This window comes from Carica papaya, chromosome 8, assembly GCF_054855325.1.
Source record: "Carica papaya isolate Zhongbai chromosome 8, ASM5485532v1, whole genome shotgun sequence".
Lineage (NCBI taxonomy): Eukaryota > Viridiplantae > Streptophyta > Magnoliopsida > Brassicales > Caricaceae > Carica > Carica papaya.
This window is the reverse complement of record NC_142316.1, coordinates 17,530,827-17,553,144: the sequence shown is the minus strand read 5'-3', so window position 1 is coordinate 17,553,144 and position 22,318 is coordinate 17,530,827. Positions and strand designations below refer to the sequence as shown.

General features: G+C 46.5%; 4 non-coding genes and 37 pseudogenes across 4 annotated transcripts; 8 read left to right on the top strand and 33 right to left on the bottom strand.

The window, feature by feature from the left end:
- Nucleotides 1-512: 512 nt before the first annotated feature.
- Nucleotides 513-631, top strand: LOC148245797 (5S ribosomal RNA). The gene has a single exon (XR_015815390.1). It is a non-coding gene; the product is annotated as a 5S ribosomal RNA (ribosomal RNA).
- A 205-nt stretch (nucleotides 632-836) lies between these two features.
- LOC148245796 (5S ribosomal RNA) lies at nucleotides 837-955 on the top strand (annotated as a pseudogene).
- Nucleotides 956-1,157: 202 nt separating this feature from the next.
- Nucleotides 1,158-1,276, top strand: LOC148245795 (5S ribosomal RNA; annotated as a pseudogene).
- A 207-nt stretch (nucleotides 1,277-1,483) lies between these two features.
- On the top strand, nucleotides 1,484-1,602 carry LOC148245794 (5S ribosomal RNA; annotated as a pseudogene).
- Nucleotides 1,603-1,806: 204 nt separating this feature from the next.
- On the top strand, nucleotides 1,807-1,925 carry LOC148245793 (5S ribosomal RNA; annotated as a pseudogene).
- Nucleotides 1,926-2,130: 205 nt separating this feature from the next.
- On the top strand, nucleotides 2,131-2,249 carry LOC148245792 (5S ribosomal RNA; annotated as a pseudogene).
- Nucleotides 2,250-2,806: 557 nt separating this feature from the next.
- On the top strand, nucleotides 2,807-2,925 carry LOC148245791 (5S ribosomal RNA; annotated as a pseudogene).
- A 547-nt stretch (nucleotides 2,926-3,472) lies between these two features.
- On the top strand, nucleotides 3,473-3,591 carry LOC148245790 (5S ribosomal RNA; annotated as a pseudogene).
- A 766-nt stretch (nucleotides 3,592-4,357) lies between these two features.
- On the bottom strand, nucleotides 4,358-4,476 carry LOC148245789 (5S ribosomal RNA; annotated as a pseudogene).
- A 209-nt stretch (nucleotides 4,477-4,685) lies between these two features.
- On the bottom strand, nucleotides 4,686-4,804 carry LOC148245788 (5S ribosomal RNA; annotated as a pseudogene).
- A 1,232-nt stretch (nucleotides 4,805-6,036) lies between these two features.
- Nucleotides 6,037-6,155, bottom strand: LOC148245787 (5S ribosomal RNA; annotated as a pseudogene).
- Nucleotides 6,156-6,360: 205 nt separating this feature from the next.
- On the bottom strand, nucleotides 6,361-6,479 carry LOC148245786 (5S ribosomal RNA; annotated as a pseudogene).
- A 205-nt stretch (nucleotides 6,480-6,684) lies between these two features.
- Nucleotides 6,685-6,802, bottom strand: LOC148245785 (5S ribosomal RNA; annotated as a pseudogene).
- A 913-nt stretch (nucleotides 6,803-7,715) lies between these two features.
- LOC148245784 (5S ribosomal RNA) lies at nucleotides 7,716-7,834 on the bottom strand (annotated as a pseudogene).
- Nucleotides 7,835-8,038: 204 nt separating this feature from the next.
- LOC148245783 (5S ribosomal RNA) lies at nucleotides 8,039-8,157 on the bottom strand (annotated as a pseudogene).
- Nucleotides 8,158-8,362: 205 nt separating this feature from the next.
- Nucleotides 8,363-8,481, bottom strand: LOC148245782 (5S ribosomal RNA; annotated as a pseudogene).
- A 561-nt stretch (nucleotides 8,482-9,042) lies between these two features.
- On the bottom strand, nucleotides 9,043-9,161 carry LOC148245781 (5S ribosomal RNA; annotated as a pseudogene).
- Nucleotides 9,162-9,722: 561 nt separating this feature from the next.
- LOC148245780 (5S ribosomal RNA) lies at nucleotides 9,723-9,841 on the bottom strand (annotated as a pseudogene).
- A 561-nt stretch (nucleotides 9,842-10,402) lies between these two features.
- On the bottom strand, nucleotides 10,403-10,521 carry LOC148245779 (5S ribosomal RNA; annotated as a pseudogene).
- Nucleotides 10,522-10,726: 205 nt separating this feature from the next.
- Nucleotides 10,727-10,845, bottom strand: LOC148245778 (5S ribosomal RNA; annotated as a pseudogene).
- A 559-nt stretch (nucleotides 10,846-11,404) lies between these two features.
- Nucleotides 11,405-11,523, bottom strand: LOC148245777 (5S ribosomal RNA; annotated as a pseudogene).
- A 559-nt stretch (nucleotides 11,524-12,082) lies between these two features.
- LOC148245776 (5S ribosomal RNA) lies at nucleotides 12,083-12,201 on the bottom strand (annotated as a pseudogene).
- A 208-nt stretch (nucleotides 12,202-12,409) lies between these two features.
- Nucleotides 12,410-12,528, bottom strand: LOC148245775 (5S ribosomal RNA; annotated as a pseudogene).
- A 206-nt stretch (nucleotides 12,529-12,734) lies between these two features.
- Nucleotides 12,735-12,853, bottom strand: LOC148245774 (5S ribosomal RNA; annotated as a pseudogene).
- Nucleotides 12,854-13,057: 204 nt separating this feature from the next.
- Nucleotides 13,058-13,176, bottom strand: LOC148245773 (5S ribosomal RNA; annotated as a pseudogene).
- A 204-nt stretch (nucleotides 13,177-13,380) lies between these two features.
- Nucleotides 13,381-13,499, bottom strand: LOC148245772 (5S ribosomal RNA; annotated as a pseudogene).
- Nucleotides 13,500-14,058: 559 nt separating this feature from the next.
- Nucleotides 14,059-14,177, bottom strand: LOC148245771 (5S ribosomal RNA; annotated as a pseudogene).
- A 205-nt stretch (nucleotides 14,178-14,382) lies between these two features.
- LOC148245770 (5S ribosomal RNA) lies at nucleotides 14,383-14,501 on the bottom strand (annotated as a pseudogene).
- A 235-nt stretch (nucleotides 14,502-14,736) lies between these two features.
- LOC148245769 (5S ribosomal RNA) lies at nucleotides 14,737-14,855 on the bottom strand (annotated as a pseudogene).
- Nucleotides 14,856-15,059: 204 nt separating this feature from the next.
- Nucleotides 15,060-15,178, bottom strand: LOC148245768 (5S ribosomal RNA; annotated as a pseudogene).
- Nucleotides 15,179-15,737: 559 nt separating this feature from the next.
- Nucleotides 15,738-15,856, bottom strand: LOC148245767 (5S ribosomal RNA). The gene has a single exon (XR_015814441.1). It is a non-coding gene; the product is annotated as a 5S ribosomal RNA (ribosomal RNA).
- A 563-nt stretch (nucleotides 15,857-16,419) lies between these two features.
- On the bottom strand, nucleotides 16,420-16,538 carry LOC148245766 (5S ribosomal RNA; annotated as a pseudogene).
- Nucleotides 16,539-17,098: 560 nt separating this feature from the next.
- Nucleotides 17,099-17,217, bottom strand: LOC148245765 (5S ribosomal RNA). Its single transcript, XR_015815381.1, has one exon. It is a non-coding gene; the product is annotated as a 5S ribosomal RNA (ribosomal RNA).
- Nucleotides 17,218-18,425: 1,208 nt separating this feature from the next.
- LOC148245764 (5S ribosomal RNA) lies at nucleotides 18,426-18,544 on the bottom strand. The gene has a single exon (XR_015814342.1). It is a non-coding gene; the product is annotated as a 5S ribosomal RNA (ribosomal RNA).
- A 557-nt stretch (nucleotides 18,545-19,101) lies between these two features.
- On the bottom strand, nucleotides 19,102-19,220 carry LOC148245763 (5S ribosomal RNA; annotated as a pseudogene).
- A 562-nt stretch (nucleotides 19,221-19,782) lies between these two features.
- On the bottom strand, nucleotides 19,783-19,901 carry LOC148245762 (5S ribosomal RNA; annotated as a pseudogene).
- Nucleotides 19,902-20,110: 209 nt separating this feature from the next.
- Nucleotides 20,111-20,229, bottom strand: LOC148245761 (5S ribosomal RNA; annotated as a pseudogene).
- A 204-nt stretch (nucleotides 20,230-20,433) lies between these two features.
- Nucleotides 20,434-20,551, bottom strand: LOC148245760 (5S ribosomal RNA; annotated as a pseudogene).
- Nucleotides 20,552-21,467: 916 nt separating this feature from the next.
- Nucleotides 21,468-21,586, bottom strand: LOC148245759 (5S ribosomal RNA; annotated as a pseudogene).
- Nucleotides 21,587-21,795: 209 nt separating this feature from the next.
- On the bottom strand, nucleotides 21,796-21,914 carry LOC148245758 (5S ribosomal RNA; annotated as a pseudogene).
- A 204-nt stretch (nucleotides 21,915-22,118) lies between these two features.
- LOC148245757 (5S ribosomal RNA) lies at nucleotides 22,119-22,237 on the bottom strand (annotated as a pseudogene).
- Between the last annotated feature and the right edge of the window lie 81 nt (nucleotides 22,238-22,318).

Here is a 22,318-nt window from a genome sequence, read left to right as displayed (position 1 = left end):
CCGCTGGTTCATTCGCAAAGGTGAGTCACGATGCTAGGGCATTTTACTTGATATTAGAACGAGAAGGAGAGATGCAGAGTGCACGCATAAGGAAACAAATAATGGGAGAAGGGATGGAGGGAGAAAGAGTGTATGTATTTGCAGCGCAGAATGAAACATGAGCGATCATACCAGCACCAATGCAACGGATTCTATCAGAACTCCGCAAGTTAAGGGTGCTTGGGCGAGAGTAGCACTAGGATGGGTGACCTCATGCGAAGTCCTTATATTTCACCTATTTTCTTAGGAAGTCCTCGTGTTGCACCCATTTTTTTACAGATGATTCTTTCGACGTTACGCGCAACTTGAATTATGGTCCTCAGGTTTATTCGCAAATGTGAGTCACGGAACCGTAACATTTTACTTGATATTAGAACGAGCACGGGAGGTGCAGTGCGCACGCACAAGGAAACAAATGACGGGAGGGGGAAGAAAGGAGAAGGAGTTTATGTATTTGCAGGGCAAAATTAAACGGGTGTGATCATACCAGCACTAATGCACCGGATCCCATCAGAACTCCGCAGTTAATTGTGCTTGGGCGAGAGTAGTACTCGGATGGGTGATCTCCTGGGAAGTCCTCGTATCGCACCAATTTTTTTTCAGACGGGTCGTTCGAAGTTACGCGCGGCTGGAACTAGGGTCCGCTGGTTTATACGCAAATGTGAGTCAAGAAGCAGGGGCATTTTAATCGATATTAGAACGAGAATGAGAGGTGAAGTGTGAACGCACAAGGAAACAAATGACGAGAGGGGGAAGAAAGGAGAAGGAGTGTATGTATTGGCAGTGCGAAATTAAACAGGTGCGATCATACCAGCAGTAAAGCTCCGGATCCCATCAGAACTCCGCAGTTAAGTGTGCTTGGGCGATGGTAGTACTCGGATGGGTGACCTATTGGGAAGTCCTCGTATAGCAACAATTTTTTCAGATGGGTCGTTCGACGTTACGCGCGACTGGAACTATGGTCCGCTTGTTTATACGCAAATGTGAGTCAAGAATCTGGGGCATTTTAATCGATATAAGAACGAGAATGAGAGGTGCAGTGTGAACGCACAAGGAAACAAATGATGGGAGGGGGGGAGGGAAGAAGGAGTGTATGTATTTTCAGCACAAAATTAAACAGGTGCGGTCACACCAGCACAAATGCACCGGATCCCATCAGAACTCCACAGTTAAGTGTGCTTTGGCGAAAGTAGTACAATGATGGATTACCTCAAGGGAAGTTCTCGTGTTGCACCCATTTTTTTTTTCAGATGTGCCATTCGACGTTACGCACGACTTTAATTATGGTCCGCAGATTTATTCGCAAATGTGACTCACGGCACCGTGGCATTTTACTTGATATTTGAACGAGAACGAGAGGTGCAGTGCGCACGCACAAGGAAACAAATAACGGGAGGGGTAAGAAAGGAGAAAGAGTTTATGTATTTGCAGCGCGAAATTAAACAGGTGCGATCATACCAGCACTAATGCACCGGATCCCATCAGAACTCCGCAGTTAAGTGTGTTTGGGCGAGAGTAGTACTCGGATTGGAGACCTCCTGGGTAGTCCTCGTGTCGTTCTAATTTTTTTTTTCAGACGGGTCGATCGACGTTACGCGCGACTGGAACTAGGGTCCACTGGTTTATACGCAAATGTGAGTCAAGAAGCAGGAGCATTTTAATCGATATTATAACGAGAAGAAGAGGTGCAGTGTGAACGCACAAGTAAACAATTGATGGGAGGGGGAGGGAAGAAGGAGTGTATGTATTTTCAGCACGAAATTAAACAGGTGCGGTCACACCAGCACAAATGCACCGGATCCCATCAGAACTCCGCAGTTAAGTGTGCTTTGGCGAAAGTAGTACAATGATGGGTTACCTCCTGGGAAGTTCTCATGTCGCAACAATTTTTTTTCAGACGGGTCGTTCGACGTTACGCGCGACTGGAACTAAGGTCCGCTGGTTTATACGCAAATGTGAGTCAAGAAGCAGGGGCATTTTAATCGATATTAGAACGAGAATGAGAGGTGCAGTGTGAACGCACAAGGAAACAATTGATGGGAGGGGGAAGAAAGGAGAATGAGTGTATGTATTTGCAGCGCGAAATTAAACAGGTGCGATCATACCAGCACTAAAGCCCCGGATCCCATCAGAACTCTGCAGTTAAGTGTGCTTGGGCGAGAGTAGTACTCGGATGGGTTACCTCCTGCGAAGTCCTTATATTTCACCCATTTTCTCGGGAGGTCCTCGTGTTGCACCCATCTTTTTGCAGATGATTCTTTCGACGTTACGCGCGACATGATTTATGGTCCGCAGGTTTATTCGCAAATGTGAGTCACAGCGCCGTGGCATTTTACTTGATATTAGAACGAGTACGGGAGGTGCAGTGCGCACGCACAAGGAAACAAATGACGGGAGGAGGAAGAAAAGAGAATGAGTGTATGTATTTGGAGCGCAAAATTAAACAAGTGGCATCATACTAGCACTAATGCACTGATCCCATCAGAACTCTGCAGTTAAGTGTGCTTGGTCGAGAGTAGTACTCGGATGGATGACCTCTTGGGAAGTCCTCGTATCGCAACAATTTTTTTTCAGATGGGTCGTTCGACGTTACGCGCGACTGGAACTATGGTCCGCTGGTTTATACGCAAATGTGAGTGAAGAATCCGGGGCATTTTAATCGATATTAGAACGAGAAGGAGAGGTTCAGTGTGAACGCACAAGGAAACAAATGATGGGAGGGGGGGAGGGAAGAAGGAGTGTTTGTATTTTTAGCACGAAATTAAACAGGTGCAGTCACACCAGCACAAATGCACCGTATCCCATCAGAACTCTGTAGTTAAGTGTGCTTGGGCGAGAGTAGTACTCGGATGGGTGACCTCTTGGTAAGTCCTTGTATCGCAACAATTTTCTTTCAGATAGGTCGTTCGACTGGAAATAGAGTCCGCTGGTTTATACGCAAATGTGAGTCAAGAAGCAGGGGAATTTTAATCGATATTAGAACGAGAAGGAGAGGTGCAGTGTGAACGCACAAGGAAACAATTGATGGGAGGGGGAGGGATGGAGAAGGAGTGTATGTATTTTCAGCACGAAATGAAACAGGTGCGATCATACCAACACTAATGCAACGGATTCTATCAGAACTCCGTAGGTAAGGGTGCTTTGGCGAGAGTAGTACTAGCATGGGTTACCTCCTGCGAAGTCCTTATATTTCACCCATTTTCTTGTGAAGTCCTCGTGTTGCACCTATTTTTTTGCAAATGATTCTTTCGACGTTACGCGCGACTTGAATTATGGTCCTCAGGTTTATTCGCAAATGTGAGTCACGGTGCCATGACATTTTACTTGATATTAGAACGAGAACGGGAGGTGCAGTGTGCACGCACAAGGAAACAAATGACGGGAGGGGGAAGAAAAGAGAAGGAATTTATGTATTTGCAGCGGGGAATTAAACGGGTGCTATCATACCAGCACTAATGCACTGGATCCCATCAGAACTCCGTAGTTAAGTGTGCTTGGGCGGGAGTAGTACTCGGATGGGTGACCACTTGGGAAGCCCTCGTGTTGCACCAATTTTTTTTCATATGGGTTGTTCGACGTTACGCGCGAATGGAATTATAAACCGCTGGTTCATTTGCAAAGGTGAGTCACGCTGCCGGGGCATATTACTTGATATTAGAACGAGAAAGAGAGATGCAGAGTGCACGCACAAGGAAACAAATGACGGGAGGAGGGATAGGAGTAGAAAGAGTGTATGTATTTGTAGTGCAGAATGAAACATGAGGGATCATACCAGCACTAATGCAACGGATTCTATCAGAACTCTGCAGTTAAGGGTGCTTGGGCGAGAAAAGTACTCGGATGGGTGACCTCTTGGGAAGTCCTCTTGGGAAGTCCTCGGTGCCGTGACTCACATTTGCGAATAAACCTGAGGACCATAATTCAAGTCGCGCGTATCGTCGAAAGAATCATCTGCAAAAAAATGAGTGCAACACGAGGACTTCCTAAGAAAATGGGTGAAATATAAGGACTTCGCAGGAGGTCACCCATCCTAGTGCTACTCTCGCCCAAGCACCCTTAACTTGCGGAGTTCTGATAGAATCTGTTGCATTGGTGCTGGTATGATTGCTCATATTTCATTCTGCGCTGCAAATACATACACTTTTCCTCCCTCCATTCCCCTCCCGTCATTTGTTTCCTTGTGCGTGCACTCTGCATCTCTCCTTCTCGTTCTAATATCGATTAAAATGCCCCTGCTTCTTGTCTCACATTTGCGTACAAACCAGTGGACCCTAGTTCCAGTCGCGCGTAACGTCGAACGACCCGTCTGAAAAAAAAATTAATGCAACACGAGGACTTCCCAAGAGGTCACCCATCCGAGTACTATTCTCGCCCAAGCACACTTAACTGCGAAGTTCTGATGGGATCCGGTGTATTAGTGCTGGTATGATCGCACCTGTTTAATTTCGCGCTGCAAATACATAAACTCCTTCTCCTTTCTTCCCCCTCCCGTTATTTGTTTCCTTGTGCGTGCGCACTGCACCTCTCGTTCTTGTTCAAATATCAAGTAAAATGCCACGACGACGTGACTCACATTTGCGAATAAATATGCGAACCATAATTAAAGTCGCGCGTAACGTCGAACGGCACATCTGAAAAAAAGAAAATGGGTGCGACACGAGAACTTCCCAGGAGGTAACCCATCTTTGTACTACTTTCGCCAAAGCACACTTAACTGCGGAGTTCTGATGGGATCCGATGCATTTGTGCTGGTGTGACCGCACCTGTTTAATTTCGTGCTGAAAATACATACACTCCTTCCCTCCCTCCCTCCCATCATTTGTTTCCTTGTGCGTTCACACTGCAACTCTCCTTCTCGTTCTAATATCGATTAAAATGCCCCTGATTCTTGACTCACATTTGCGTATAAACCAGCAGACCATAGTTCCAGTCGTGCGTAACGTCGAACGACACATCTGAAAAAAAATTGTTGCGATACGAGGACTTTCAAAGAGGTCACCCATCCGAGTATTACTCTCGACCAAGCACACTTAACTGCAGAGTTCTGATGGGATCCAGTGCATTAGTGCTGGTATGATGCCATTTGTTTAATTTTGCGCTTCAAATATATACACTCCTTCTCTTTTCTTCCTCATCCCGTCATTTGTTTCCTTGTGGGTGCGCACTGCACCTCCCGTACTCGTTCTAATATCAAGTAAAATGCCACGGTGCCATGACTCACATTTGCCAATAAACCTGCGGACCATAAATCAAGTCGCGCGTAACGTCGAAAGAATCATCTGCAAAAAGATGGGTGCAACATGAGGACCTCCCAAGAAAATGGGTGAAATATAAGGACTTCGTAGGAGGTCACCCATCCGAGCACCAATCTCGCCCGAGCACATATAACTGCGGAGTTCTGATGGGATCCGGTGCATTAGTGCTGGTATGATCGCATCTATTTAATTTTGCGCTGCAAATACATAAGCTCATTCCCCTTTCTTCCCCTCCCGTCATTTGTTTCCTTGTGCGTGCGCACTGCACCTCCCATTCTCGTTCTAATATCAAGTAAAATTCTACAGCGTCGTGACTCACATTTGCGAATAAACTTGAGGACCATAATTCAAGTCGCGCGTAACGTCGAAAGAATCATCTGCAAAAAAATGGGTGCAACACGAGGACTTCACAAGAAAATGGGTGAAATATAAGGACTTCGCAGGAGGTAACCCATGCTAGTACTACTCTCGCCCAAGCACCCTTACCTACGGAGTTCTGATAGAATCCGTTGCATTAGTGCTGGTATGATCGCACCTGTTTCATTTCGTGCTCAAAATACATACACTCCTTCTCCTTCCCTCCCCCTCCCATCAATTGTTTCCTTGTGCGTTCACACTGCACCTCTCCTTCTCGTTCTAATATCGATTAAAATGCCCCTGTTTCTTGACTCACATTTGCGTATAAACCAGCAGACCCTAGTTCCAGTTGCGCGTAACGTCAAACGACCCGTCTGAAAAAAAATTGGTGCGACACGAGGACTTCCCAAGAGGTCACCCATCCGAGTACTACTCTTGCCCAAGCACACTTAACTGCAGAGTTCTGATGGGATCCGGTGCATTAGTGCTGGTATGATCGCACACGTTTAATTTTGCACTGCAAATACATAAACTCTTTCTCCTTTCTTCCCCCTCCCGTCATATGTTTCCTTGTGCGTGCGCTCTGTATCTCTCTTTCTCGTTCTAATATCAAGTAATATGCCCCGGCACCGTGACTCACCTTTGCAAATGAACCAACGGTTTATAATTCCATTCGCGCGTAACATCGAACAACCCATCCGAAAAAAAATAGGTGCAACACGGGGGCTTCCCAGGTGGTCACACATCCGAGTACTACTCTCGTCAGAGCACACTTAACTGCGGAGTTCTGATGGGATCCGAAGCTTTAGTGCTGGTATGATCGCACCTGTTTAATTTCGCGCTTCAAATACATACACTCTTTCTCCTTTCTTCCCCCTCCCGTCATATGTTTCCTTGTGCGTGCGCTCTGCATCTCTCTTTCTCGTTCTAATATCAAGTAATATGCCCCGGCACCGTGACTCACCTTTGCAAATGAACCAGCGGTTTATAATTCCATTCGCGCGTAACGTCGAACAACCCATCCGAAAAAAAATAGGTGCAACACGAGGCTTCCCAGGAGATCACCCATCCGAGTACTACTCTCGCCCAAGCACACTTAACTGCAGAGTTCTGATGGGATCCAGTGCATTAGTGCTGGTATGATCGCACCCGTTTAATTCCGCGCTGCAAATACATAAACTCCTTCTCCTTTCTTCCCCATCCCGTCATTTCTTTCCTTGTGCGTGCGCACTGCACCTCCCGTGCTCGTTCTAATATCAAGTAAAATACTACGGTGCCGTGACTCACATTTGCGAATAAACCTGAGGACCATAATTCAAGTCGCGCGTAACGTCGAAAGAATAATCTGCAAAAAAATGGGTGCAACACGAGGACTTCACAATAAAATGGGTGAAATATAAGAACTTCGCAGGAGGTATCCCATGCTAGTACTACTGTCGCCCAAGCACCATTACCTACGGAGTTCTGATAGAATCCGATGCATTAGTGCTGGTATGATCGCACCTGTTTCATTTCGTGGTGAAAATACATACACTCTTTCTCCTTCCCTCCCCCTCCCGTCATTTGTTTTCTTGTGCGTGCGCACAGCAGCTCCCGTTCTCGTTCTAATATCAAGTAAAATGCTACAGCGCCGTGACTCACATTTGCGAATAAACCTGAGGACCATAATTCAAGTCGCGCGTAACGTCGAAAGAATCATCTGCAAAAAAGTGGGTGTTACACGAGGACTTCACAAGAAAATGGGTGAAATATAAGGACTTCGCAGGAGGTAACCCATGCTAGTACTACTCTCGCCCAAGCACCCTTACCTACGGAGTTCTGATAGAATCCGTTGCATTAGTGCTGCTATGATCGCATCTGTTTAATTTTGCGCTGCAAATACATAAACTCATTCCCCTTTCTTCCCCCTCCCGTCATTTGTTTCCTTGTGCGTGCGCACTGCTCCTCCCGTTCTCGTTCTAATATCAAGTAAAATGCTACACCGCTGTGACTCACATTTGCAAATAAACCTGAGGACCAAAATTCAAGTCGCACGTAACGTTGAAAGAATCATCTGCAAAAAAATGGGTGCAACACGAGGACTTCCCAAGTGGCCACCCATCCGAGTACTACTCTCGCCCAAGCACACTTAACTGCGGAGTTATGATGGGATCTGTTGCATTAGTGCTGGTATGATCGCACCTGATTAATTTCGCACTACAAATACATAAACTCCTTCTCCTTTCTTCCCCCTCCCTTCATTTGTTTCCTTTTGTGTGCACTCTGCATCTCTCTTTCTCGTTCTAATATCAAGTAATATGCCCCGGCACCGTGACTCACCTTTGCAAATGAACCAGTGGTTTATAATTCCAATCGCGCCTAACGTCGAACAACCCATCCGAAAAAAATAGGTGCAAGACGAGGGCTTCCCAAGTGGTCACCCATCCGAGTACTACTCTCGCCCAAGCACACCTAACTGCGGAGTTCTGATGGGATCCGAAGCTTTAGTGTTGGAAAGATCGAACCTGTTTAATTTCGCGCTACAAATACATACACTCCTTCTCCTTTCTTCCCCCTCCCGTCATTTGTTTCCTTGTGCGTTCACACTTCACCTCTCATTCTCGTTCTAATATCGATTAAAATGCCCCTGCTTCTTGACTCACATTTGCGTATAAACCAGCGGACCCTAGTTCCAGCCGCGCGTAACGTCGAACGACCTGTCTGAAAAAAAATTGGTGTGACACGAGGACTTCCCAGGAGGTCACCCATCCGAGTACTAATCTCGCCCAAGCACACTTCACTGCGGAGTTATGATGGGATCCGCTGCATTAGTGCTGGTATGATCGCACCTGTTTAATTTCGGGCTGCAAATACATAAACTCATTCCCCTTTCTTCCCCCTCCCGTCATTTGTTTCCTTGTGCGTGCGCACTGCACCTCCCGTTCTCGTTCTAATATCAAGTAAAATGCTACAGCGCCGTGACTCACATTTGCGAATAAACCTGAGGACCATAATTCAAGTCGCGCGTATCGTCAAAAGAATCATCTGCAAAAAAATGGGTGCAACACGAGGACTTCCTAAGAAAATGGGTGAAATATAAGGACTTCGCAGGAGGTCACCCATCCTATTGCTACTCTCGCCCAAGCACCCTTAACTTGCGGAGTTCTGATAGAATCCGTTGCATTGGTGCTGGTATGATTGCTCATGTTTCATTCTGCGCTGCAAATACATACACTTTTTCTCCCTCCATCCCCCCTCGCGTCATTTGTTTCCTTGTGCGTGCACTCTGCATCTCTCATTCTCGTTCTAATATCGATTAAAATGCCCCTGCTTCTTGACTCACATTTGCGTATAAACCAGCGGACCCTAGTTCCAGTCGCGCGAAACGTCGAACGACCCGTTTGAAAATAAATTAGTGCGACACGAGGACTTCTCAGGAGGTCACCCATCCGAGTACTACTCTCGCCCAAGCACACTTAACTGCGCAGTTCTGATGGGATCCGGTGCATTAATGCTGGTATGATCGCACCCGTTTAATTTTGCACTGCAAATACATATACTCCTTCTCCTTTCTTCCCCCTCCCACCATTTGTTTCCTTGTGCGTGCGCACTGCACCTCCCGTGCTCGTTCTAATATCAAGTAAAATGCTACGGTGCCGTGACTCACATTTGCGAATAAACTTGAGGACCATAATTCAAGTCGCGCGTATCGTTGAAAGAATCATTTGCAAAAAAATGGGTGCAACACGAGTACTTCCTAAGAAAATGGGTGAAATATAAGGACTTCGCAGGAGGTCACCCATCCTAGTGCTACTCTCGCCCAAGCACCCTTAACTTGCGGAGTTCTGATAGAATCCGTTGCATTGGTGCTGGTATGATAGCTCATGTTTCATTCTGGGCTGCAAATACATATACTTTTTCTCCCTCCATCCCCCCTCCCGTCATTTGTTTCCTTGTGCGTGCACTCTGCATCTCTCATTCTCGTTCTAATATCGATTAAAATGCCCCTGCTTCTTGACTCACATTTGCGTATAAACCAGCGGACCCTAGTTCCAGTCGCGCGTAACGTCGAACGACCCGTCTGAAAATAAATTAGTGCGACACGAGGACTTCTCAGGAGGTCACCCATCCGAGTACTACTCTCGCCCAAGCACACTTAACTGCGCAGTTCTGATGGGATCCGGTGCATTAATGCTGGTATGATCGCACCCGTTTAATTTTGCACTGCAAATACATATACTCCTTCTCCTTTCTTCCCCCTCCCGCCATTTGTTTCCTTGTGGGTGCGCACTGCACCTCCCGTGCTCGTTCTAATATCAAGTAAAATGTTAAGGTGCCGTGACTCACATTTGCGAATAAACCTGAGGACCATAATTCAAGTCGAGCATAACGTCGAAAGAATCATCTGCAAAAAAATGGGTGCAACACGAGGACTTCCTAAGAAAATAGGTGAAATATAAGGACTTCGCATGAGGTCACCCATCCTAGTGCTACTCTCGCCCAAGCACCCTTAACTTGCAGAGTTCTGATAGAATCCGTTGCATTGGTGCTTGTATGATCGCTCATGTTTCATTCTACGCTGCAAATACATACACTCTTTCTCCCTCCATCCCCTCTCCCGTCATTTGTTTCCTTGTGCGTGCACTCTGCATCTCTCCTTCTTGTTCTAATATCAAGTAAAATACCCTGGCATCGTGACTCACCTTTGCGAATGAACCAGCGGTTTATAATTGCATTCGCGCGTAACGTCGAACGATCCATCCGAAAAAAAATGGGTGCAACACGAGGACTTCCCAGGAGGTCACCAATCCGAGCACTACTCCCGCCCAAGCACACTTAACTGCTAAGTTCCGATGGGATACGGTGCATTAGTGCTGGTATGATGGCACCTATTTAATTTCGCGCTGCAAATACGTACACTCCTTCTCCTTTCTTCCCCTTCCCGTCATTTGTTTCCTTGTTCGTTCACACTTCACCTCTCATTCTCGTTCTAATATCGATTAAAATGCCCCTGCTTCTTGACTCACATTTGCGTATAAACCAGCGGACCCTAATTCCAGACGTGCGTAACGTCCAACGACCCGTCTGAAAAAAAATTGGTGCGACACAAGTACTTCCCAGGAGGTCACCCATCCGAGTACTAATCTCGCCCAAGCACACATAACTGCGGAGTTCTGATGGGATCCGGTGCATTAGTGCTGGTATGATCGCACCTATTTAATTTCGCGCTGCAAATACATAAACTCATTCCCCTTTCTTCCCGCTCCCGTCATTTGTTTCCTTGTGCGTGCGCACTGCACCTCCCGTTCTCGTTCTAATATCAAGTAAAATGTCACGGCACCGTGACTCACATTTGCGAATAAACCTGAGGACCATAATTCAAGTTGCGCGTAACGTCGAAAGAATCATTTGCAAAAAAATGGGTGCAACACGAGGACTTCACAAGAAAATGGGTGAAATATAAGGACTTCGCAGGTGGTAACCCATGCTAGTACTACTCTCGCCAAAGCACCCTTACCTACGGAGTTCTGATAGAATCCGTTGCTTTAGTGCTGGTATGATCGCACCTGTTTCATTTCGTGCTGAAAATACATACACTCCTTCTCCTTCCCTCCCCCTCCCATCAATTGTTTCCTTGTGCGTTCATACTGCACCTCTTCTTCTCGTTCTAATATCGATTAAAATGCCCCGGATTCTTCACTCACATTTGCGTATAAACCAGCGGACCCTACTTCCAGTCGAGCGTAATGTCGAACGACCCGTCTGAAAAAAAATTGGTGCCACACGAGGACTTCCCATGAGGTCACCCATCCGAGTACTACTCTCGCCCAAGCACACTTAACTGTGGAGTTCTGATGGGATCCGGTGCATTAGTGCTGGTATGATCGCACCCGTTTAATTGGCACTGCAAATACATAAATTCCTTATACTTTCTTCCCGCTCCCGTCATTTGTTTCCATGTGGTGCGCACTGCACCTCCTGTGCTCGTTCTAATATCAAGTAAAATGCTAAGGTGCCGTGACTCACATTTACGAATAAACCTGAGGACCATAATTCAAGTCGTGCGTAACGTCGAAAGAATCATCTGTAAAAAAATGGGTGCAACACGAGGACTTCCTAAGAAAATAGGTGAAATATAAGGACTTCGCATGAGGTCACCCATCCTAGTGCTACTCTCGCCCAAGCATCCTTAACTTGCGGAGTTCTGATAGAATCTGTTGCATTGGTGCTTGTATGATCGCTCATGTTTCATTCTGCGCTGCAAATACATACACTCTTTCTCCCTCCATCCCCTCTCCCGTCATTTGTTTCCTTGTGCGTGCACTCTGCATCTCTCATTCTTGTTCTAATATCAAGTAAAATACCATGGCATCGTGACTCACCTTTGCGAATGAACCAGCGGTTTATAATTGCATTCGCGTGTAACATCGAACGATCCATCCGAAAAAAAATGGGTGCAACACGAGGACTTCCCAGGAGGTCACCAATCCGAGCACTACTCCCGCCCAAGCACACTTAACTGCTAAGTTCCGATGGGATACGGTGCATTAGTGCTGGTATGATGGCACCTATTTAATTTCGCGCTGCAAATACGTACACTCCTTCTCCTTTTTTCTCCTTCCCGTCATTTGTTTCCTTGTGCGTGTGCACTGCACATCTCGTTCTCGTATAAATATCAAGTAAAATGCCACGGCGCAGTGACTCACATTTTCGAATAAATCTGCGGACTATAATTAAAGTCGCGCGTAACGTCGAATGGCACATCTAAAAAAAAAAAAAAGGTGCAACACGAGAACTTCCCAGGAGGTAACCCATCCTTGTACTACTTTCGCCAAAGCAAACTTAACTGCAGAGTTCTGATGGGATCCGACGCATTTGTGCTGGTGTGATAGCATCTCTTTAATTTCGTGCTGAAAATACATACACTCCTTCTCCTTCCCTCCCCCCTCCCATCGTTTGTTTCCTTGTGCGTTCACACTGCACCTCTTTTTCTCATTCTAATATCGATTAATATGTCCCTGCTTCTTTACTCACATTTGCGTATAAACAAGTGGACCAAAGTTCCAGTTGCGCGTAACGTCGAATGACCCGTCTGGAAAAAAATTTTTGCGACACGAGAACTTCCCAGGAGGACACCCATCCGAGTACTACTCTCGCACAAGCACACTTGACTGCGGAGTTCTGATGGGATCCGGTGCATTAGTGCTGGTATGATCGCACCTGTTTAATTTTGCGCTGCAAATACATAAACTCCTTCTCCTTTCTTCCCCCTCCCGTCATTTATTTCCTTGTGCGTGAACTCTGCATCTCTCTTTCTCGTTCTAATATCTAGTAATATACCTCGGCAACGTGACTCACCTTTGCAAATGAACCAGCGGTTTATAATTCCATTCACGCGTAACGTCGAACAACCCATCTGAAAAAAATAGGTGCAACACGAGGGCTTCCAAAGTGGTCACCCATCCGAGTACTACTCTCACCAAAGGACACTTAACTGTGGAGTTCTGATGGGATCCGGAGCTTTAGTGCTGGTATGATCGCACCTGTTTAATTTCGCACTGTAAATACATACACTCCTTCTCCTTTCTTCCCCCTCCCGTCATTTGTTTCCTTGTGCGTTCACACTTCACCTCTCATTCTCGTTCTAATATCGATTAAAATGCCCCTGCTTCTTGACTCACATTTGCGTATAAACCAGCGGACCTTAGTTCCAGACGCGCGCAACGTCGAACGACCCGTCTGAAAAAAATTGGTGCGACACGAGGACTTCCCAGGAGGTCACCCATCCGAGTACTAATCTCGCCCAAGCACACATAACTGCGGAGTTCTGATGGGATCCGGTGCATTAGTGCTGGTGTGATCGCACCTGTTTAATTTCACGCTGCAAATACATAAACTAATTCCCCTTTCTTCACCCTCCTGTCATTTGTTTCCTTGTGCGTGCGCACTGCACCTCCCGTTCTCGTTCTAATATCAAGTAAAATGCCACGGCGCCGTGACTCACATTTGTGAATAAACCTGCGGACCATAAATCAAGTCGCGCGTAACGTCGAAAGAATCATCTGCAAAAAGATGGGTGCAACACGAGGACCTCCCAAGAAAATGGGTGAAATATAAGGACTTCGCTGGAGGTCACCCATCTGAGTACTTTTCTCGCCCAAGCACCCTTAACTGCGGAGTTCTGATAGAATCCGTTGCATTAGTGCTGGTATGATCCCTCATGTTTCATTCTGCACTGCAAATACATACACTCTTTCTCCTCCCATCCCCCCTCCCGTCATTTGTTTCCTTGTGCGTGCACTCTGCATCTCTCTTTCTCATTCTAATATCAAGTAATATGCCCCAGCACCGTGACTTACCTTTGCAAATGAACCAGCAGTTTATAATTCCATTCGCGCGTAACGTTGAACAACCCATCCGAAAAAAATAGGTGCAACACGAGGGCTTCCCAAGTTGTCACCCATCCGAGTACTACTCTCGCCCAAGCACACTTAAGTGCGGAATTCTGATGGGATCCGGGGCTTTAGTGCTGGTTTGATCGCACCTGTTTAATTTCGCGCTGCAAATACATACACTCCTTCTCCTTTCTTCCCCCTCCGGTCATTTGGTTCCTCGTGCGTTCACACTTCACCTATCATTCTCGCTCTAATATCGATTAAAATGCCCCTGCTTCTTGACTCACATTTGCGTATAAACCAGCGGACCCTAGTTCCAGTCGCGCGTAACGTCGAACGACCCGTCTGAAAAAAAATTGGTTCGACACGAGAACTTCCCAAGAGGTCACCCATCCGAGTACTACTCTCGCCCAAGCACACTTAACTGCGGAGTTCTGATGGGATCCGGTGCATTACTGCTAGAATGATTACACCTGTTTAATTTCCCGCTGTAAATACATAAACTCATTCCCCTTTCGTCCCCCTCTCGTCATTTGTTTCCTTGTGCGTGCGCACTGCAGCTCCCGTTCTAGTTCTAATATCAAGTAAAATGCTACAGTGCCGTGACTCACATTTGCGAATAAACCTGAGGACCATAATTCAAGTCGCATGTAACGTCGAAAGAATCATCTGCAAAAAAATGGGTGCAACACGAGGACTTCCTAAGAAAATGGGTGAAATATAAGGACTTCGCAGGAGGTCACCCATCCTAGTGCTACTCTCGCCCAAGCACCCTTACCTACGGAGTTCAGATAGAATCCGATGGATTAGTGCTGGTATGACCGCACCTGTTTAATTTCATGCTGAAAATACATACACTTCTTCTTCCCTCCCCCCCTCCCATCATTTGTTTCCTTGTGCGTTCACACTGCACCTCTCCTTCTCATTCTAATATCGATTAAAATACCCCAGATTCTTGACCCACATTTGCGTATAAACCAGCGGACCATAGTTCCAGTCGCGCGTAATGTCGAATGACCCGTCTGAAAAAAAATTTGTGCGACACAAGGACTTCCCAGGAGGTCACCCATCCGAGTACTACTCTCGCCCAAGCACAATTAACTGCGGAGTTCTGATGGGATCCAGTGCAATAGTGCTGGTATGATCGCACCCGTTTAATTTCGTGCTGCAAATAGATAAACGCCTTCTCCTTTCTTCCCCCTCCCGTCATTTGTTTCCTTGTGCGTGCGCACTGCACCTCCCGTGCTCGTTCTAATATCAAGTAAAATACTACGGTGCCGTGACTCACATTTGCGAATAAACCTGAGGACCATAATTCAAGTAGCGCGTAACGTCGAAAGAATCATCTGCAAAAAAATGGATGCAACACGAGGACTTCACAAGAAAATGACTGAAATATAAGGACTTCGCAGGAGGTAACCCATGCTAGTACTACTCTCGCCGAAGCACCCTTACCTACAGAGTTCTGATAGAATCCGCTGCATTAGTGCTGGTATGATCGCACTTGTTTCATTTCATGCTGAAAATACATACACTCCTTCTCCTTCCCTCCCCCTCCCATCAATTGTTTCCTTGTGCGTTCACACTGCACCTCTCTTTCTCGTTCTAATATCGATTAAAATGCCCTTGCTTCTTGACTCACATTTGCGTATAAACCAGCGGACCCCAATTCCAATCGCGCGTAACGTCGAATGACCCGTCTGAAAAAAAATTGGTGCGACACGAGGACTTCCCAGGAGGTCACCCATCCGAGTACTACTCTCGCCCAAGCATACTTAACTGCGGAGTTCTGATGGGATCCGGTGCATTAGTGCTGGTATGATCGCACCCGTTTAATTTCGCGCTGCAAATACATAAACTCCTTCTCCTTTCTTCCCCCTCCCATCATTTGTTTCCTTGTGCGTGCACACTGTACCTCCCGTGCTCGTTCTTATATCAAGTAAAATACTACGGTGCCGTGACTCACATTTGCGAAAAAACCTGAGGACCATAATTCAAGTCGCGCGTATCGTCGAAAGAATCATCTTCAAAAAAATGGGTGCAACACGAGGACTTCCTAAGAAAATGCGTGAAATATAAGGACTTCGCAGGAGGTCACCCATCCTAGTGCTACTCTCGCCCAAGAACCCTTAACTTGCAGAGTTCTGATAGAATCCGTTGCATTGGTGCTGCTATGATTGCTCATCTTTCATTCTGCGCTGCAAATACATACACTTTTTCTCCCTCCATCCCCCCTCCCGTCATTTGTTTCCTTGTGCGTGCACTCTGCATCTCTCATTCTTGTTCTAATATCGATTAAAATGCCCCTGCTTCTTGACTCACAATTGCGTATAAACCAGTGGACCCTAGTTCCAGTCGCGCGTAACGTCGAACGACCCGTGTGAAAAAAAAAATTAGTGCGACACGAGGACTTTCCAGGAGTTCACCCATCCGAGTACTAATCTCGCCCAAGCACACTTCACTGCGGAGTTCTAATGGGATCCGGTGCATTAGTGCTGGTATGATCACACCTATTTAATTTTGCGCTGCAAATACATAAACTCATTCCCCTTTCTTCCCCCTCCCGTCATTTGTTTCCTTGTGCGTGCGCACTGCACCTCCCGTTCTTGTTCTAATATCAAGTAAAATGCTACAGCGCCGTGACTCACATTTGCGAATAAACCTAAGGACCATAATTCAAGTCGCGCGTAACGTCGAAAGAATCATCTGCAAAAAAATGGGTGCAACACGAGGACCTCCCTAGAAAATGGGTGAAATATATGGACTTCGCAGGAGGTCACCCATCCGAGTACTTTTCTCGCCCAAGCACCCTTAACTGCGGAGTTCTGATAGAATCCGTTGCATTAGTGCTGGTATGATCCCTCATGTTTCATTCTGCACTGCAAATACATACACTCTTTCTCCTCCCATCCCCCCGCCCGTCATTTGTTTTCTTGTGCGTGCACTCTGCATCTCTCTTTCTCGTTCTAATATCAAGTAATATGCCCCGGCACCGTGACTCACCTTTGCAAATGAACCAGCGGTTTATAATTCCATTCGCGCGTAACGTCGAACAACCCATCCGAAAAAAAATAGGTGCAACACGAGGGCTTCCCAAGTGGTCACCCATCCGAGTACTACTTTCGCCCAAGCACACTTAACTGCGGAGTTCTGATGGGATCCGGTGCATTAGTGATGGTATGATCGCACCTGTTTAATTTCGCGCTGCAAATACATAAACTCCTTATCCTTTCTTCCCCCTCCCGTCATTTGTTTCCTTGTGCGTGCGCACTGCACCTCTCGTTCTCGTTCAAATATCAAGTAAAATGCCACGGCGCCGTGACTCACATTTGCGAATAAATCTGCGGACCATAATTAAAGTCGCGCGTAACGTCGAACGGCACGTCAGAAAAAAAAAATGGGTGCAACATGAGAACTTCCCATGAGGTAACCCATCATTGAACTACTTTCGCCAAAGCACACTTAACTGCGGAGTTATGATGGGATCCGGTGCTTTTGTGCTGGTGTGACCGCACCTGTTTAATTTCGTGCTGAAAATACATACACTGCTTCTTCCCTCCCCCCTCCCATCATTTGTTTCCTTGTGCGTTCACACTGCACCTCTCCTTCTCGTTCTAATATCGATTAAAATGCCCCTGATTCTTGACTCACATTTGCGTATAAACCAGCAGACCATAGTTCCAGTAGCGCGTAACGTCGAACGACACATCTGAAAAAAAATTGTTGCGATACGAGGACTTCCCAAGAGGTCACGTATCCGAGTACTACTCTCGCCCAAGCACACTTAACTGCAGAGTTCTGATGGGATCGAGTGCATTAGTGCTGGTATGATGCCACTTGTTTAATTTTGCGCTTCAAATACATACACTCCTTCTCTTTTCTTCCTCCTCCCGTCATTTGTTTCCTTTTGTGTGTGCACTGCACCTCCCGTTCTCGTTCTAATATCAAGTAAAATGCCACGGCGCCGTGACTCACATTTGCAAATAAACCTGCGGACCATAAATCAAGTCGCGCGTAACGTCGAAAGAATCATCTGCAAAAAGATGGGTGCAACACGAGGACCTCCCAAGAAAATGGGTGAAATATAAGGACTTCGCAGGAGGTCACCAATCCGAGTACTTTTCTCGCCCAAGCACCCTTAACTGCGGAGTTCTGATAGAATCCGTTGCATTAGTGCTGGTATGATCCCTCATGTATCATTCTGCACTGTAAATACATACACTCTGTCTCCTTCCATCCCCCCTCCCGTCATTTGTTTCCTTGTGCGTGCACTCTGCATCTCTCTTTCTCGTTCTAATTTCAAGTAATATGCCCCGGCACCGTGACTCACCTTTGCAATTGTACCAGCGGTTTATAATTCCATTCGCGCGTAACGTCGAACAACCCATCCGAAAATATATAGGTGCAACACGAGGGCTTCCCAGGTGGTCACCCATCCGAGTACTACTCTCGCCCAAGCACACTTAACTGCGGAGTTCTGATGGGATCCGGAGCTTTAGTGCTGGTATGATCGCACCTGTTTAAGTTTGTGCTGCAAATACATACACTCCTTCTTCTTTCTTCCCCTTCCCGTCCTTTGTTTTCTTGTGCGTTCACACTTCACATCTCGTTCTCGTTCTAATATCGATTAAAATGCCCCTGCTTCTTGACTCACATTTGCATATAAACCAGTGGACCCTAGTTCCAGACGCGCGTAACGTCGAACGACCCGTCTGAAAAAAAATTGGTGCGACATGAGGACTTCACAAGAAAATGGGTGAAATATAAGGATTTCGCAGGAGGTTACCCATGCTAGTACTACTCTCGCCCAAGCACCCTTACCTACGGAGTTCTGATAGAATCCGTTGCATTAGTGCTGGTATGATTGCACCTGTTTCATTTCGTGCTGAAAATACATACACTCCTTCTCCTTCCCTCCCCTCCCATCAATTGTTTCCTTGTGCCTTCACACTGTACCTCTCCTTCTAGTTCTAATATTGATTAAAATGCCCTGCTTTTTGACTCATATTTGCGTATAAACCAGCGGACCCTAGTTCCAGTCGCGCGTAACGTCGAACGACCCGTCTGAAAAAAAATTGGTGCGACACGAGGACTTCTCAGGAGGTCACCCATCCGAGTACTACTCTCGCCCAAGCACAGTTAACTGCGGAGTTCTAATGGGATCCGGTGCATTAGCGCTGGTATGATCCCATCCGTTTAATTCCGCGCTGCAAATACATAAACTCCTTCTCCTTTCTTCCCCCTCCCGTCATTTGTTTCCTTGTGCGTGCGCACTGCACCTCCCGTTCTCGTTCTAATATCAAGTAAAATGCTACGGTGTCGTGACTCACATTTGCAAATAAACCTGAGGACCATAATTCAAGTCGCGCATATCGTCGAAAAAATCATCTGCAAAAAAATGGGTGCAACACGAGGACTTCCTAAGAAAATGGGTGAAATATAAGGACTTCGCAGGAAGTCACCAATCCTAGTGCTACTCTCGCCCAAGCACCCTTAACTTGCGGAGTTCTGATAGAATCCGTTGCATTGGTGCTGGTATGATTGCTCATGTTTCATTCTGCGCTACAAATACGTACACTTTTTCTCCCTCCATCCCCCCTCCCGTCATTTGTTTCCTTGTGCGTGCACTCTGCATCTCTCTTTCTCGTTCTAATATCGATTAAAATGCCCCTGCTTCTTGACTCACATTTGCGTATAAACCAGTGGACCCTAGTTGCAGTCGCACATAACGTCGAACGACCGGTCTGAAAAAAAAATTAGTGCGACACGAGGACTTCCGAGGAGGTCACCCATCCGAGTATTACTCTCGCCCAAGCACACTTAACTGCGGAGTTCTAATGGGATACGGTGCATTAGTGCTAGTATGATGGCACCTGTCTAATTTTGCGCTGCAAATACATAAACTCCTTCTCATTTCTTCCTCCTCCCGTCATTTGTTTCCTTGTGCGTGCGCAATGCACCTCACGTTCTCGTTCAAATATCAAGTAAAATGCCACGGTGCCGTGACTCACATTTACGAATAAATCTGCGGATCATAATTAAAGTCGAGCGTAACGTCGAACGGCACATCTGAAAAAAAGAAAATGGGTGCAACACGAGAACTTCCCAAGAGGTAACCCATTAATGTACTACTTTCGCCAAAGCACACTTAACTGCGGAGTTCTGATGGGATCCGGTGCATTTGTGCTGGTGTGACCGCACCTGTTTAATTTCGTGCTTAAAATACATACACTCCTTCTTCCCTACCCCCCTCCCATCATTTGTTCCCTTGTGCGTTCACACTGCACCTCTCCTTCTCGTTCTAATATCGATTAAAATGCCCCTGATTCTTGACTCACATTTGCGTATAAACCAGCGGACCATAGTTCCAGTCGCGCGTAACGTCGAACGACCCATCTGAAAAAAAATTGTTGCGATACAAGGACTTCCCAAGAGGTCACCCATCCGAGTACTACTCTCGCCCAAGCACACTTAACTGCAGATGTCTGATGGGATCAAGTGCATTAGTGCTGGTATGATGCCACTTGTTTAATTTTGCGCTTCAAATACATACACTCCTTCTCTTTTCTTCCTCCTCCCGTCATTTGTTTCCTTGTGCGTGCGCACTGCACCTCCCGTACTCGTTCTAATATCAAGTAAAATGCCACGGCACCGTGACTCACATTTGCGAATAAACCTGCGGACCATAAATCAAGTCGCGCGTAACGTCGAAAGAATCATCTGCAAAAGATGGGTGCTACACGAGAACCTCCCAAGAAAATGGGTGAAATATAAGGACTTCGCAGGAGGTCACCCATCCAAGTACTTTTCTCGCCCAAGCACCCTTAACTGCGGAGTTCTGATAGAATCCGTTGCATTAGTGCTGGTATGATCCCTCATGTTTCATTCTGCACTGCAAATACATACACTCTTTCTCCTCCCATCCCCCCTCCCGTCATTTGTTTCCTTGTGCGTGCGCACTGCACCTCCCGTGCTCGTTCTAATATCAAGTAAAATACTACGGTGTCGTGGCTCACATTTACGAATAAACCTGAGGACCATAATTCAAGTCGCGTGTAACGTCGAAAGAATCATCTGCAAAAAAATGGGTGCAACACGAGGACTTTACAAGAAAATGGGTGAAATATAAGGACTTCGCAGGAGGTAACCCATCCTAGTACTACTCTCGCCCAAGCACCCTTACCTATGGAGTTCTGATAGAATCTGATGCATTAGTGCTGGTATGATCGCACCTGTTTCATTTCGTGCTGAAAATACATACACTCTTTCTCCTTCCCTCCCCCTCCCGTCATTTGTTTCCTTGTGCGTGCACTCTGCATCTCTCTTTCTCGTTCTAATATAGATTAAAATGCCCCTGCTTCTTGACTCACATTTGCGTATAAACCACTGGACCCTAGTTGCAGTCGCGCATAAAGTCCAACGACCGGTCTGAAAAAAAAAATTAGTACGACACGAGGACTTCCTAGGAGGTCACCCATCCGGGTATTACTCTCGCCCAAGCACACTTAACTGCAGAGTTCTAATGGGATTCGGTGCATTAGTGCTAGTATGATCGCACCTGTTTAATTTCGCGCTGCAAATACATAAACTCCTTCTCCTTTCTTCCCCCTCCCGTCATTTGCTTCCTTGTGCGTGCGCAATGCACCTCACGTTCTCGTTCAAATATCAAGTAAAAAGCCACGGCGCCGTGACTCACATTTGCGAATAAATCTACGGACCACAATTAAAGTCGCGCGTAACGTCGAACGGCACATCTGAAAAAAAGAAAATGGGTGCAACACGAGAACTTCCCAGGAGGTAACCCATTATTGTACTACTTTCGCCAAAGCACACTTAACTACGGAGTTCTGATGGGATCCGGTGCATTTGTGCTGGTGTGACCGCACCTGTTTAATTTCGTGCTGAAAATACATACACTCCTTCTTCCCTACCCCCCTCCCATCATTTGTTTCCTTGTGCGTTCACACTGCACCTCTCCTTCTCGTTCTAATATCGATTAAAATGCCCCTGATTCTTGACTCACATTTGCGTATAAACCAGCGGACCATAGTTCCAGTCGCGCGTAACGTCGAATGACCCCTCTGAAAAAAAATTGTTGCGATACGAGGACTTCCCAAGAGGTCACACATCCGAGTACTGCTCTCGCCCAAGCACACTTCACTGCGGAGTTCTGATGGGATCTGGTGCATTAGTGCTGGTATGATCGCACCTGTTTAATTTTGCGCTGCAAATACATAAACTCATTCCCCTTTCTTCCCCCTCCCGTCATTTGTTTCCTTGTGCGTGCGCACT